The sequence below is a fragment of the Symphalangus syndactylus genome, chromosome X (assembly GCF_028878055.3).
Source record: "Symphalangus syndactylus isolate Jambi chromosome X, NHGRI_mSymSyn1-v2.1_pri, whole genome shotgun sequence".
In the NCBI taxonomy this organism is placed as follows: domain Eukaryota; kingdom Metazoa; phylum Chordata; class Mammalia; order Primates; family Hylobatidae; genus Symphalangus; species Symphalangus syndactylus.
The window spans coordinates 60,470,347-60,484,341 of NC_072447.2; the positions used below are offsets into that span (position 1 = coordinate 60,470,347).

Genomic DNA, 13,995 nt, shown 5'->3' on the forward strand with positions numbered 1-13,995 from the left:
AGAATTGCTTGAACCCAGGAGGCAGAGGTTGTAGTGAGCTGAGATCACACCACTGCACTCCAGCCTGGGCAACAGAGTGAGATTCCCTCTCAAAACAACAACAGCAGCAACAAACAATGACATTTTAAAAACGATTAATTCCGGTTTTTTTTTTTTTTTTTTGAAGCAGTGCTTTTTTATTGTTAACAGTCCTTCATATGAGAATAGCCCGTTGTGGTTAACAAGGTACTTATGACCATTACCTCAATTACTCCTCACAAAAGCTCTATGAGATAAGCACGATTTTACTAATAAGGAAACAGAAGCTTAGTGAAGTTGAATAGACTACTCAGTAGTTAGTAAATGGTAGACCCAGGGCCCAAGCCCAGATTGTTCCTTGCTCTTTCCTCACAATGGTTAACTTGGTTTCTGTAGTGGAGTTATAAGCTAAAATGACATTACAATTCTATTAAACTTGGTTTCCGCAGTAGAGGTTTTAAGCTGAAGTGATATCATTAAAATTATATCCTTATGAAAAATATTTATTGAGTATAAATGTCCTATACATTAAATATCAAGAAATATTCATTATTGATACAAGTGAAGATGTAATACTGAGGAAACCATAGAATAAAAATACCCACTCATGATACAGTAGTGATAACTCCATTCCAATATTGGACACAGTAATGATTTGTTCACAAGACACAACAAAACCCATCAAAAAAGCTATCACTTTAACCAACCTATAATACCACAATAGAAAATGGTTCTGAAACATAATATGAACAGCCCCAATAATCTCATCTTTGTCTTATCAGTTTATCAGGTCATTTTGAGACTGCAGAGTTACAGTGTCATAGATTTTTAACATTCCATTTCCTTAGTTTTATTTCAAATTATTACTAATGAATGAAAACAAGTCATACAAGCCAAAGATACTTTTAAACTAAGTTCAATTTTCATAAGAAAAAAAGGAATCAAATTTTATCAAATTTTAGTACAAAAAAAGCATTTCCCAAACAATGAGTCTCCTAATGGAAAAAATAAAAGAGCAATGTAATTAAACTTTCCTTCAAAGAAAGGAAACGTAAATCTGTTTTGTTAATTTGGAAAGATAAATATTTCCTAGTCCCATAATATGTGTTTGTTTTACAAGATATACTTGAATGACGCCAATCTATGAAGTAGGGATCTGTGGCAATCCAAATTCATCCACCAGAACTCCATCCTTGTTTTTTGTATCAGTGGGAACACCTTCCGGAATTGCAGGTGCAGATGCTGTCTCATCCAAATAAGAACTGTCTTCATCAGCCAGAAGCTTATCACCCAGTGCATCCAACTTTGCTTCTAGGTCATCTTCATCCAGTTCTGGTGTGCCATAACTGCGACTCAGTGCTTCTTGGATTTCATTTGCATCTTCCATCATATCCTCTAGCTGGTCTCGTAAATCCTCAACCTCGTCGATTTTCACTTACTTGTATGCCTTCTTCATTTCCTTTACTCCCAGTTTCATAGCAATAACCGTGGTCTTGGTATCCTTCAATGACTGGATGGTATAATTGGCTTGTTCCATGTTGAATGACTATTGGGCAAGGTTGCCCTGCTGCTCATATATCCACTTTTGCTTTAAAACTCGTGAGGCTTTCTGCTTAACCATACTCTTTGCAGGACCCTCTCTCATCTTCTTGATCTGATCCTTATACTTCACTAGCTCAGCATCCAATCGAGAAATCTTGTCAATGGATTCTGCCCTGCTGTCCACCGTGTCAATGCAGTCAGTCAGGCTGGGCAGTGGAGCCTTGGGTTTCGCTTTCCCGAAGAATTGGTTGATCTTGAGCGGCTGCAAAGAAACCCAAACACTGGAGCAAAACCATAAACCGCTTATTACTTACAAGGAAGAATGGGGAAGAGAAGCTATAGGAATCAGAAGGGTTCAGAGCAGGGAGTCTAGAGGCAGACTGCCTGGATTCAAAGCTCAGCTTCACCATTTACTAAGCTACATGACCTGGGCAAGTCCCTCAACTTCTTTGTGCCTCAATTTTCTCCTCAGGAAACTATAAATGGTATTGAGTTGTTAGAAGAATTAAATGAGTTAATATTTATAAAATGTCTGGAATGGACCAGGAGCCATGGCTCACTCCTGCAATCCTAACACTTTGGGAGGCCAAAGTTGGGAGGATCGTTTGAGCCCAGGACACTGGGGCTGCTGTGAGCCATGATCACACCACTGCATTGCAGCCTGGGTAACAGAGCAAGACCCTGTCTCAAAAACAAAATAATAAAAATAAATAAAATAAAATGCCTGGAATGGTGCCTGGCATATATAAGCACTGTTAAATTTTGTTATTTAAAATAAAAACTTTTAAAATGTTTAAACAGTTAAGAAGAGCCTCCGGCCCCATTCAGACCTCTCACCAGAGCTAAAGTTGGAAGTTCTGTTCTTCCTTCTTCCCCAGACCATGTGCCAGAACTGCTGAGAGGAGTCTCAGTGTCTGTCCTGAAGGCAGATGATCCTCCCTATACTCACCTTATCATTGCTCTAACCCCCATTCAGATCTCCGGCATCCCCAACACAAGTCCAGTTAGCCCAGTTTGTAATGCTAACCTTCCATTTCAAGGTGTCAGTGCAGTGGCACAGCTATGGTGATGAGATCAAGCGGCAACCAGAGCCCCAAGACACACACCGGTTTCCATTTAATACAATATTTACTTATTTACTTACCTTTATATTAGGACACAGGAGAGGAAACCCATCAGGGACCGCAGCTCCATCTCAATGGGAGGCCCAGCAGCTACCCAAGTCTACACTTACTTCTGCCCCTCATCCACACAGGTCATGTATGACTGCCACGGATGATAGGCAAGATGTTTGTGGATTTTGTTGATGAAAAAAAACACAGCCCCTTTTCCTGTCAATCTTTTATACCACCCTCAGGCATACCAAATGTCCCCATGCCAATTTACAGCTTCCCAGTGGAGGGGCAGCTCCATGTGACAACCAAGGCAGGTGCAACATCCCCCAATTATCTTCACTCTTACTGTTTTCAACGACATAGAGCATAGGAGGCCAGGGTCACTCTCAGGTAGGCCTAAATCAGCCCAAGCCTTCACTCATGAATGCCAATTCACTTTTTAATGGAATGAAGCCTTGGGCCCCAAAAGGGCAATCAAGGTCCCCCACAATCTATTGCCTGAATATGTTTCCTGTCTCATCTCCTACAACTGATCCCCACATACCCTAAACTCAGCCACACAGCCTGCCTCACCCTTTGGCTCACTGTGCACAGTTGTGTTACACTCTAGAGTGTCAACTCAGGGGCAGAAACCTTTTATTTTCTCTTATCACCTGGTACCCCAACGCAATCTCTTAAACACTAAAAATTCAGCAAAACCTTAACTGCATTTAAGCAAATGAAGCTGGGTCACAATTACTCTGGTACAGTGAAGGAAAGTCATGGAATTTTAAAAGTTCCGATGTCTGGATGACAGTGATCCTTATACACATGAAATGTTAAAGGCCACAAGCCTCATCCAAACCACTCTCTTGATTCCATAGCAGGAGGAAGATACCCCAGAGGGATCACAAAGCTAATTTCTTAATAACTCCCTTTGCATAATGTTCCCATAGCCATCCTTGTGAGTAGGACCTGTCTCCCTGTACAACAAATAGTCAGCAAATGCTTGGGTAGCCAGCACATGACTTAGTCTTGTGAAAAATTATGATTGTGCTTGAGTCTCTTCATGGAAAGATTTAAATCTGTACTTAATGCCAAAATAAACACAAAGAACCAGCCAATGTAAATTAGGGATATCGCAAAGTTTGACTTAGGCAAAAATCATCTCTGATCTTCAGAAGTAACTGAACGTCTCCTGCAATATCATTTTTGGTATCCCTTAACTGTTAGTGACCAATTATTGCATGATGGCACAGTGAACAGCATAACAATCTGAGTTATATGAAAAAGTGTACCATTTGTATTTATTAAGTCTATATGTAAGATGGAGTAAAAATTGTATTAATCTCTTGAGAGATATATTTATCTTTATTACTGTAAGAATAAAGTACCAATTAATGACTGTGAGAGCTGTTAATTTGATATACAAAATAGTTAACCTATTAAGAATGTATTAAGATAAACACAAAAAGCACAAACCATAAAGGAAAAAATAACTGATAAACAGGACTTTATCAAAAACTTAAAATTTCTGTTCTTCAAAAGACACAGTTCAGGAAATGAAAAGACAGGCCACAGACAGGTAGAAAATACTGCATACTACTTATCTGACGAAGGATTGGTATCCAGAAAATATAAAATACACAACTCCATTAGACAAAAAAAGATAAATTTAAAATGGGCAAACAAGTACAGAGACTTCAAAGAGGATATATGGATGGCAAATAGGCATAAGAAAAGATGTTCAACATTATTAGTCGGTAGGGAAATGCAAATTAAAACAGTAAGATACCATTTCACACTAGAACTGATAAAATTTAAAATTCCTAAATAACAAAAGTTGGTAAAGGTGTGGAACAACTGAAAAGCTTCTACATTGCTGATGGAAATGAAAAATGTTCAGATCTTCTAAAAATGATTGCCAGGTTTTTAAAGTTAAACATACACTTACCATGCAACCAAGGAATCTCACCTTGGGTATTTATTCCAACAGAAATGAAAACCCGTGCTCACACAAAGACATGTAAGCAAATGTTCATAGCAGCTTTATTTATAATAACTCATAACTGAAAACAACCCAAATGTTCAATGAATGGTGAATATATAAGTAAACTGTGATATATCCAGACAATGGAATATTACTCAGCAATAAAAAAGGAACAAACTATTGATACACATTACATCACAGATGAATCTCAAAAGCATTATGCTAAGTGAAAGAAGCTAGAAAACAAAAGGTTATCTAATATATGATGTTCTAAAAACGGCAAAACTATAGAGACAGAAAACAGATCAGTAGTTGCCAAGAGCTAGGGTAGGAGAAGGGCATGTTGTGCAAAAGCAGATTTCCAGGGGGACAGAAATGTTCTATTATCTTGATTTTGGTGGTGGTTACACAAGTGTATGCAGTGTCAAAACTCATTGAACTGTGTATTTGAAAGAAATGAATTTTGTTGTATGTAAATTATACCTCAATAAACCTGGCTTTTAAAAAGGGAATACATTAAAAAATAGGTAAACAGCCAGTGAATATTTGAGTGAATTAATGAAGAGTGCAATAATTAAATAACTTAAGGAAAAACAATATATTTGGTTAAGCCAATAAACACCTAAAAATTTAAGTAACAATACAAGATACAATAATAGATATAAGATTATAACATAATTCTAGTCTTTGTAGAATTGTTTGGTGCATTAACATTTATAATATTGCAAAACAAACTTTTAGAGTTGCATTTAATTTCTAGTTATCTCTTTCGTATGACATACATACAATCTAATGAACTCACATGCAATCTAGCAACTGATGGTGCCGAGAAATTATCTCTTGCTGGCTGGGCGTGGTGGCTTATGCCTATAATCCCAGCACTTTGGGAGGCCGTGGTGGGTGGATCACCTGAGGTCAGGAGTTCAAGACTAGCCTGACCAACACAGCGAAACTCCATCTCTACTAAAAATACAAAATTAGCTGGGCGTGGTGGTGGGTGCCTGCAATCCCAGCTACTCGGGAGGCTGAGGCAAGAGAATCGCTTGAACCAGGGAGGCAGAGGTTGCAGTGAGCCAAGATCACGCTACTGCACTCCAGCCTGGGCGACAGAGCGAGACTCCATAAAAAAAAAAAAAAAAAAAAAAAAAGAATGAAAGAAAGAAAAGAAATTATCTCTTGCCTTCAATGTCAAACTTTAAAAAGATGATTCCTGAAATTTTTAATAAAATTGCAATAATAATATATTTCTGAATAAAATTTCAGATTTATTTAACTCAGAGGTTCATTCTAAGTTAGTGATATTTTGGTTTGGACAAATATTTATTTTTAACCCTTGCCATTCAACATTTAGCTAAAATAGTTATTCAGTAGCTAATCTGTTAACTTTCACGGTTTCAAGTTCTGGTTCATGCTCAGCCTGCCTTCACTAAACCAATGTCAAAATACACTCTGGGGTTCAGCCTTCATACCTTTAAGGACTTATGATAAACTCACCATTACACCCAACATTTACACTAGAAATCCTAATCAATCTTCACAATGTTGATTTCTTACATTAATTTTCAAGATAATTCATTGTAAGACAGAAATACAGTAAGAATCACTTGAAAATTTTAAGAAAACATCCTGGGCTATGAAAATGAGAATAAAAAATGAAAAAAAAATGGAGCTAAGCAAAATCTTTTTTAAAAAAGAAAATGAAGGAAATCTAGAACAACAATAGAGGTTAAAGATATAATGGATAAGGCTGGGTGTGGTGGCTCATGCCTGTAATCCCAGCACTTTGGGAAGCCAAGGCAGGAGGATCACCAGAGCTCAAAAGTTCAAGACTACCCTGGGAATCAAAGTGAGAACTTGTCTTCTCAAAAAATGAATAAAATTAGCTGGACAGAGTGGTGCATGCCTGTAGTCCCAGCTACTCAGGAGGCTGAGGTGGGAGGACTGCTCGATCCCAGGAGGTCAAGGCTGCAGTGAGCCTGGATCACACCACTGCACTCCAGCCTGGGCAACAGAGCAGGACTGTCTCAAAACAAAACAAAACAAAAATATATATATATAAAATGGATGAGAAGACCTTGTTTATAATAGTACCAAAAATATAAAATATCCAGGAATAAACTTAAGAAATGTACAAAACTTAAGTGGAAGACTCAAAAACACTCCAGAAGAACACAAAAGGCTTTAACCAATGGAAAGTCGCAGGAGATCTTTGAATAGGAAGAATCAACATCATAAAAATGATTCTCCCACTTCGACTCATAAATCCAATGCTATCTAATAAAAATACCAATAGGCATTTGGACAGAAAATAGGAAAGCTAATTTTAGAGTCATACACAAAACTAAACAAACAAGAAGAACCAGGAAGACTCAGGGGGAAAAAAAGCAATGAGAAGCCACTAGCCCTACCAGATTTTAAAATATACTCTAAGGTCCATAACAATTGGTACTGTGGTATTAATTCATGAATAGAGAAATACCAATGGACCAGAACAGAAAGTCCAGAAATATATACAGGTAGTCAGTGGATGAAAGAGAAGGCATCTCAAACCAGTGGGGTCAATATGGACATTTTAGTCACTGGTGTTGGGACAATTTGGTAGCCATTTGGTGGGGAATATCTTTCTAATGATAAGGTCCAGGCATCTTAAAAAAAAATGGGCCAGGTATAGTGGCTCATGCCTGTAATCCCAGCACTTTGGGAGGCCAAGGTGGGAGGATCACTTGAGGCCAGGAGTTCAAGGGCAGCCTGGGCAACATAGCCATACCCCATATAAAAAATTAAAAAAAATTAAAATTAAAATTAGCCAGGTGTGGTGGTGTGCACCTGTAGTTCTAGCTATTTGTGAGGCTGGGGCAGGAGGACTGCTTGGGCCCAGGAGTTTGAGATTACAGTGAGCTATGATTATACCACTGCAATCCAGCCTGGATGACAGAGACCTTGTCTCTAAAAAATAAAAATTTAATAAAAATTTAAAAATAAAAAAATTGAAGATTCTGAACACTTGATAGTTATAACAACAAACTTCTAAGAAGGAGGAAATAAATAAGCAAAGCTAAAAAGGAAAAAATGAAAAAATATTTGCAATTCATCACAGATAAAGGGCTAATCTCTATAATATACAAAAAACTCCTAGGACTCAAGAAAAAAGACAAGCCCATGGGAAAAAAAATAGACAAAGAATATAAGTAGGCAATTCACAGAAAAAAAAAATACGAATGGCCCTTAAACTTTTAAGAAGATATTCATCATTACTTATAAGAGAAATGCAAATTAAAATGACACTGAGGGCTGGGTGTGGTGGCTCACGCCTGTAATCCCAGCACTTTGGGAGGCTGAGGCGGGCGGATCACTTGAGGTCAGGAGTTTGAGACTAGCCTGGCCAACATGGAGAAACCCCGTTTCTACTGAAAAAAAAAAAAAAATTAGCCAGGTATGGTGGCAGGCGCCTGTAATCCGAGCTACTCGAGAGGGAGGCTGAAGCATAAGAATCACTTGAACCCAGGAGGCAGAGGTTGCAGTAAGCTGAGATTGTGCCATTGCACTCCAGCCTGTCTCAAAAAAATAAAAAATAAAATAAAATGACGCTGAGACATCATTCCCTCATACTTACAAAAATCTAAAAGTTTGGCTGGGCACAGTGGCTCATGCCTGTAATCCCAGCACTTTGGTAGGCTGAGGCGGGAGAATCACCTGAGGTCAGGAGTTTGAGACCAGCCTGGCCAACATGGTAAAACCCCTATCTCTACTAAAAATACAAAAATTAGCCGGGCATGGTGGTGGGCACCTATAATCCCAGCTACTCGGGAGCCTGAGGCAAGAGAATCGCTTGAACCCGGGAGGCAGAGGTTGCAGTGAGCCAAGATCGTACCACTGCACTCCAGTCTGGGCGACAGATTGAGACTGTCTCAAGAAAAAAAAAAAAAAGATCCAAAAGTTTGATAACACACCCTGTTGGCAAGAAGATGGGGAAATAAGCACTTTCATATATTGTGGAGGAAGTAAAAAATGCTACAATTTCTAATGAGAAGAATCTGGCAATGTCATCTAAAATTGCAAATGCATATACCTTTTAATCTAACAGTCCCACTCCCAGGAATCTATTCTACAAATACACCCGCACATACATAAGATGCTCAAGGTTTCCCGCTACAGTATTGTTTGATTACTATAAGAAACAACCCTAGGGCCCACCAACAAAGGACTAAATTATGGTACATCCAAACAATAGAATACCACACAGCTATGAAAGAAAAGAATGAGGAATACCTCTTCGTACTAATATGGCAAAATCTCTAGGACAAATCAAATGAAAAACACAAGGTACAGTACAGGACACATGGTATACTACCTTTTGTCAGAGAAAAGGTGGAAATTAGCACATATATTTGTATTTGCTTTTATTTGTATAAAGAAACACTGAAATGACAAACAACTAAGAAAAGTGGTTACTACAATGTTAAGGAGAAATGGAGAGTTGGGGGTGAGGTATACCTTTTCAATCTGTCCCTTTTAAATTTGCTTTTATATATAGACCATGTAAATGTATTAACTACTCAACATTTTTAAAATATTGGCAAAAAAGACTCAGGAAGTACAAAAATAGGCAAGACTAAACAATACATTATTAAGGGCTATATACACATGTTACAAACCCAAAAAAGACTATTTGCTGCTATCTATAGCAAAGAATTTGTTGCTAGCAGATCTACCTTACAAGAAATACTAAAGGAAGTCTTTTAGGTAAAAGGAAATGATACTAGACAATGACTCAAAGCCACACAAAGAAATTAAGAGCACTGGAAAATGTAAAAATATGAGTAACTATAAAACACTATACACATATATACCTTTTTCTCTTCTCTAAACTCTTAAAAAGACATAAAACTGAATTAAACAATAATTACAATGCTGTATTGTTAGGGTTGTAGCTTACATAGATGATACATATTTTACGATACTAGCATGATGGAGGGATGCGGTCATGGAGCTAGAATCAAAGAAAGTTTCAATATTTTACTGGAATTAAATTAGCATCACACTAAAGTAGATTGAGATTAAGTTAAGATGACTATTGTAATCCCTAGAGCAACCACTATGAAACTAACTCAAAAATATAGTGGAAAAAACACAAAGGAATTAAAATGGTAAACTAGTACTATCTCTCCCATACACATGGAGGGCAGTGAAAAAGAAACAAAGAATCAAAACTTACATGAAATATATAGAAAATAATAGCAAAATTGCAGATATAAATCCAACCATACAAATACTTACATTAAATGGGACTGGACTAAACACTGCAATCAAAAGGCAGCAATTGTCACACTGGGGAAAAACCCAAGATTCCACTTTATGCTATTTAAAAGAGGCACATTTTAGATCAGGGCTTCTCAACCTTAGCACCACTGAAATTTCAGGCTGGATAATTCTTTGTTGTAAGGGCTCTCCTGTGCATCATAGGATATTTAGTAGTAGCCCTGGCCTTTATTCATTAGATGTCAGTAGCTGCCATGCAGGTATGACAACCAAAAATATTTCCAGCTATTGTCACATGTCACAAGGGGGCTAAATTGCCCAGTTGAGAACCATTGCTGTAGATTAAAACACACACACACACACACACACACTCACACACATACGTTGAGAGTAAAAGGACTGGAAAACATATGCCAGGTAACACCAATCATAAAAGCACTAGAGTAACTACATTTATATCAGATGAAATAAACTTTAGACAATAAATATTATAGACGGAAAGGCCCTTCATCATAATGTCATCAGGAAGATATAAAAATTATTAAAGTGGACACATCTAAAAACAGAATACCAAATCACTGAAGCAAAAATGAACAGACATTAACATTTCAGTCTTTGTTTATCTGGGAATGTCATTATTTCACACTCATTTTTTAATGTAAATCTTCATTACTTTTGTTCCTTTAATTGCTGACAAGTCTATGATGTTCCCTGTGCTGGCAGGGACCTGATAAGTTATTAAGGATCTGGAAGCCTTCAGGTGGCTGAGACTCTTCTACAAGAAATGGCCAAACTGGCCACAGTCATTTTTTTTGCATCACCACACTTACTGTTTTTTTTTAAATCAATTTTATTGAGTTATAATTCACATGCCACAAAATTCCCTCAATTTAAGCATACAATTCAATGATTTTTAGTAAATTTAACAAGTTATGCAACCATCAACACAATCACTCCAGTAAGATCCCTGGTATCCATTAACAGTAAATACCAGTTTTCCACCTCCAGCCCTCGGCAACCATTAACCTACTTTGTTTCTATATATTTGCCCTTTCTAAACATTTCATATAAATGAAACCGCACAGTGGCTGATCTTCTGTGCATGACTTCTTTCATTTAGCATAATGTATCTATGTCTTTATATTTAAAGTGGGCTTTTTTTTGTAGACAGCTTATAAATTGTGTCTGCTTTTTTTAATCCAATCTGATAATCTCTGTCTTTTAGATGATTCACATTTTCACATTTAAAGCAACTATTTATATGGAGGGTCAAAATTTACTATCTTGTTAGTTGTTTTCTATTTGATCAATTTGTTCCTTTTTTCCTCTTTTTTCTGCTTTCTCTGGGTTTTATTGAGCATTTTTTTATTATTCAATTTATCACCTCTATTGACTTATTATTTATACCTCTTTTTTAACTTTTTAAATAGCTATCCTAGGGTTTACAATATGTTTTTAAATAATCTGAGTTCAAATAATATAGCCACTTCACAAGGAGCATAGGACCCTATAACAGTATTTTACCAATTCCTCTCTCCCATCTGTGTGCCATTGTTGTCATACATTTTACTTTTACATATGCTATAAACACACAACACATTGTTATAAATTTCATTTTTTAAAAATCACTTATTTTTAGAACAATTAAATGTTTAAAAGATTTCATCTTCACTTACTTCATTTCTGACATTCTTTGATTCTTTTTGTAGATCCAGTTTTCCAAATTATATCATCTTTTTTCTGCCTGAAGAATTTCCTTTAACATTTCTTGTAGAGTGGGTCTGCTGGCAATAAATTCCCTCAGTTTTTGTTTGTCTCAAAAAGTCTTTTTTCTTCTTCATTTGTGAAGGACATTTTCACTGGATATAGAATTCTGGGTTGACAATTTCTTCTGTCAACACTTGAAAGAAGCTACCCCACTGTCTTCTTGCTTGCATGGTCTTTTACTGAAAAGTCTGCTGTATTTCTTATCCTTGTCCTCTGTATATAGCGCTTCCTCCCCCAATCCTCCCCCTGCCCCCTCCCCGCACCCAGACACCTTGTCATTAGGTGTTTTTTTTTTTTTTTTTTGAGATGGAGTCTTGCTCTGTCGCCCAGGCTGGAGTGCAGTGGCGTGATCTCGGCTCACTGCAATCTCCACCTCCTGGGTTCATGCCATTCTCCTGCCTCAGCCTCCCGAGTAGCTGGGACTACAGGTGCCTGCCATCAAGCCTGGCTAATTTTTTGTATTTTTAGTAGAGACAGGGTTTCACCATGTTAGCCAGGATGGTCTTGATCTCCTGACCTTGTGATCCACCTGCCTCGGCCTCCCAAAGTGCTGGGATTACAGGCGTGAGCCACTGCGCCTGGCCTTGTCTTTAGTTTTAAGCAGTTCAAATGTGATATGCCTGGATATCTGTTTATTGTTTTGGTATTTATCTTGCTTGGTGTTCTCTAAAGTTCTTGGATCTGTGGTTTGGCATCTGTCACTAATTTTGGAAAACTCTCAGCTATTATTTCTTCTAATATTTCTGTCCCATTCTCATTCTCTCTCTTCCTCCCAAGATTCCAATTATGTGAATGTTAGACCATTTGACATTGTTACTCTTCCCTTGGATATTCTGTTCTGATAATTTCACTCTTTGCCTTCCAATATCTTTAAGTTCATTGACTCTTACAGTCCACAGTCTACTTCATTTGTTACTGTATTTTTTGTTTCTAGCATTTGAATTTGATTTTTTCTTTTATTTTCCACCTCTGTCCTAAAATTACTTATCTGATCTTGCATGTTATCTACTTTTTCCATTAGAGCTTCAAAAATATTAATCATAGTTTAAAAAAAATTCTCTGATAGTTCCAACATCTGTGTCATACATGAGCCTAGTTCTGGTGATTGCTTTGTCTCTTGCCTTTTCTTGCCTTTTTGGTCTTGTAATGTATTTCTGATGGTCAGATATTTTGTATCAAAATGGTACTGAGGTAAATATTTTTTATACTTGAAGATGAGTACAACTTTTTTTCTGATAGGCCTTTAGCATTCAGGTTTGTATTAATATAATTAGGAGGTGGGCTAGGTTTGAAGATTATTGTTTCCATGGTTATGCTCAGGGCCTCAGGAGCCTTCATATTCCTGTACTGATAGCTTGTTTTTATGGCATTGGGCAATTTGCCACAAGGTTTTTCTCAATGTCTTCCCCTCACTTGGCTTTGGGTCTCCATACTTGACTTTTAAGTTTTTGTACTGCTCCCCAGAGAGAATCTCTCTCTTGCAGCTCCCCAGGCCTTATTCCATTGTTATTTTTATTTGATGCTTGTTAGCTTTGTAGCAGGGAGGTGAGAAATGGGGGTATTCTCTGATATTCTGATTAATTTGCAATATTATGCAGATACTGTGAACCTGGGTCTTGGGGTTGTGGCTTTCATAAGCATTCCTGATCCTCCTCCAAACGCAATGCCAGGCCTACCAGGCATTCATTTCCTTTCCCAAGAATGTAGAGCTTCTTTCTTTTTCCTCTTCTCCTTCCCCAATTACAGTGGGTTTCCACCAGTACTCTCACTTTCTGCTACTTTCTTCCTGCAGATTAAGACTTTTGTTCCTTAGGCAGACGGAGAAATATCTAGGCAGATTTTGGCAGTGGCTTTTGTTCTTCTACCCCAGCCAAGACACAGGGAAAACTTTCTCAGGATTCTCCCTGATCTTCCCTGTGAGTATTTGGCAGGAATCCTGGAGGAAATGCCTGTAAGAGGGTGAGAAACCCCTATATCTGTGGCCCCCAACTTTGAGCAATTCATTACAAATTTCTGGTTTAATCTTCTTACTGGTTTATATGCCATTCAACAGTATCTATCCCAAGTAAGCAAATGTTCAGGTCCTGTTTCTTTCTTCAGTGGTACCTGTCTCTCTCCTGATTTTGGGTTAATCATTTGCCCTGAAATCTCCATTTCTTTCCTAGGTTCAGGAAAAGTTATTAATTTTCCATTTGTCCAGCTTTTTCTTGTTGTAAGGATGACAGCTCTGCATGTCACATATCTAGGCTGAAACCAGAAGTCTGTTTACTAGTATTTCAAGTTTTATCAGCCTTTTCCCACAAGGACTGGATATTTGAAATACTG

General features: G+C 37.5%; 3 protein-coding genes and 1 pseudogene across 15 annotated transcripts in view; 2 read left to right on the forward strand and 2 right to left on the reverse strand.

Annotated features, from left to right (window-relative positions):
* Positions 1–13,995, forward strand: part of LOC129475042 (zinc finger protein 674-like) — a 981,285-nt gene that overhangs the window by 268,263 nt on the left and 699,027 nt on the right.
* CHST7 (carbohydrate sulfotransferase 7) overlaps positions 1–13,995 on the forward strand; it is a 219,747-nt gene that overhangs the window by 170,354 nt on the left and 35,398 nt on the right. The gene's annotated exons all lie outside the window — the stretch shown is intronic.
* The window catches only part of SLC9A7 (solute carrier family 9 member A7), a 155,556-nt gene that overhangs the window by 119,446 nt on the left and 22,115 nt on the right, over positions 1–13,995 (reverse strand). The gene's annotated exons all lie outside the window — the stretch shown is intronic.
* Positions 1,054–1,687, reverse strand: LOC129475053 (charged multivesicular body protein 5-like; annotated as a pseudogene).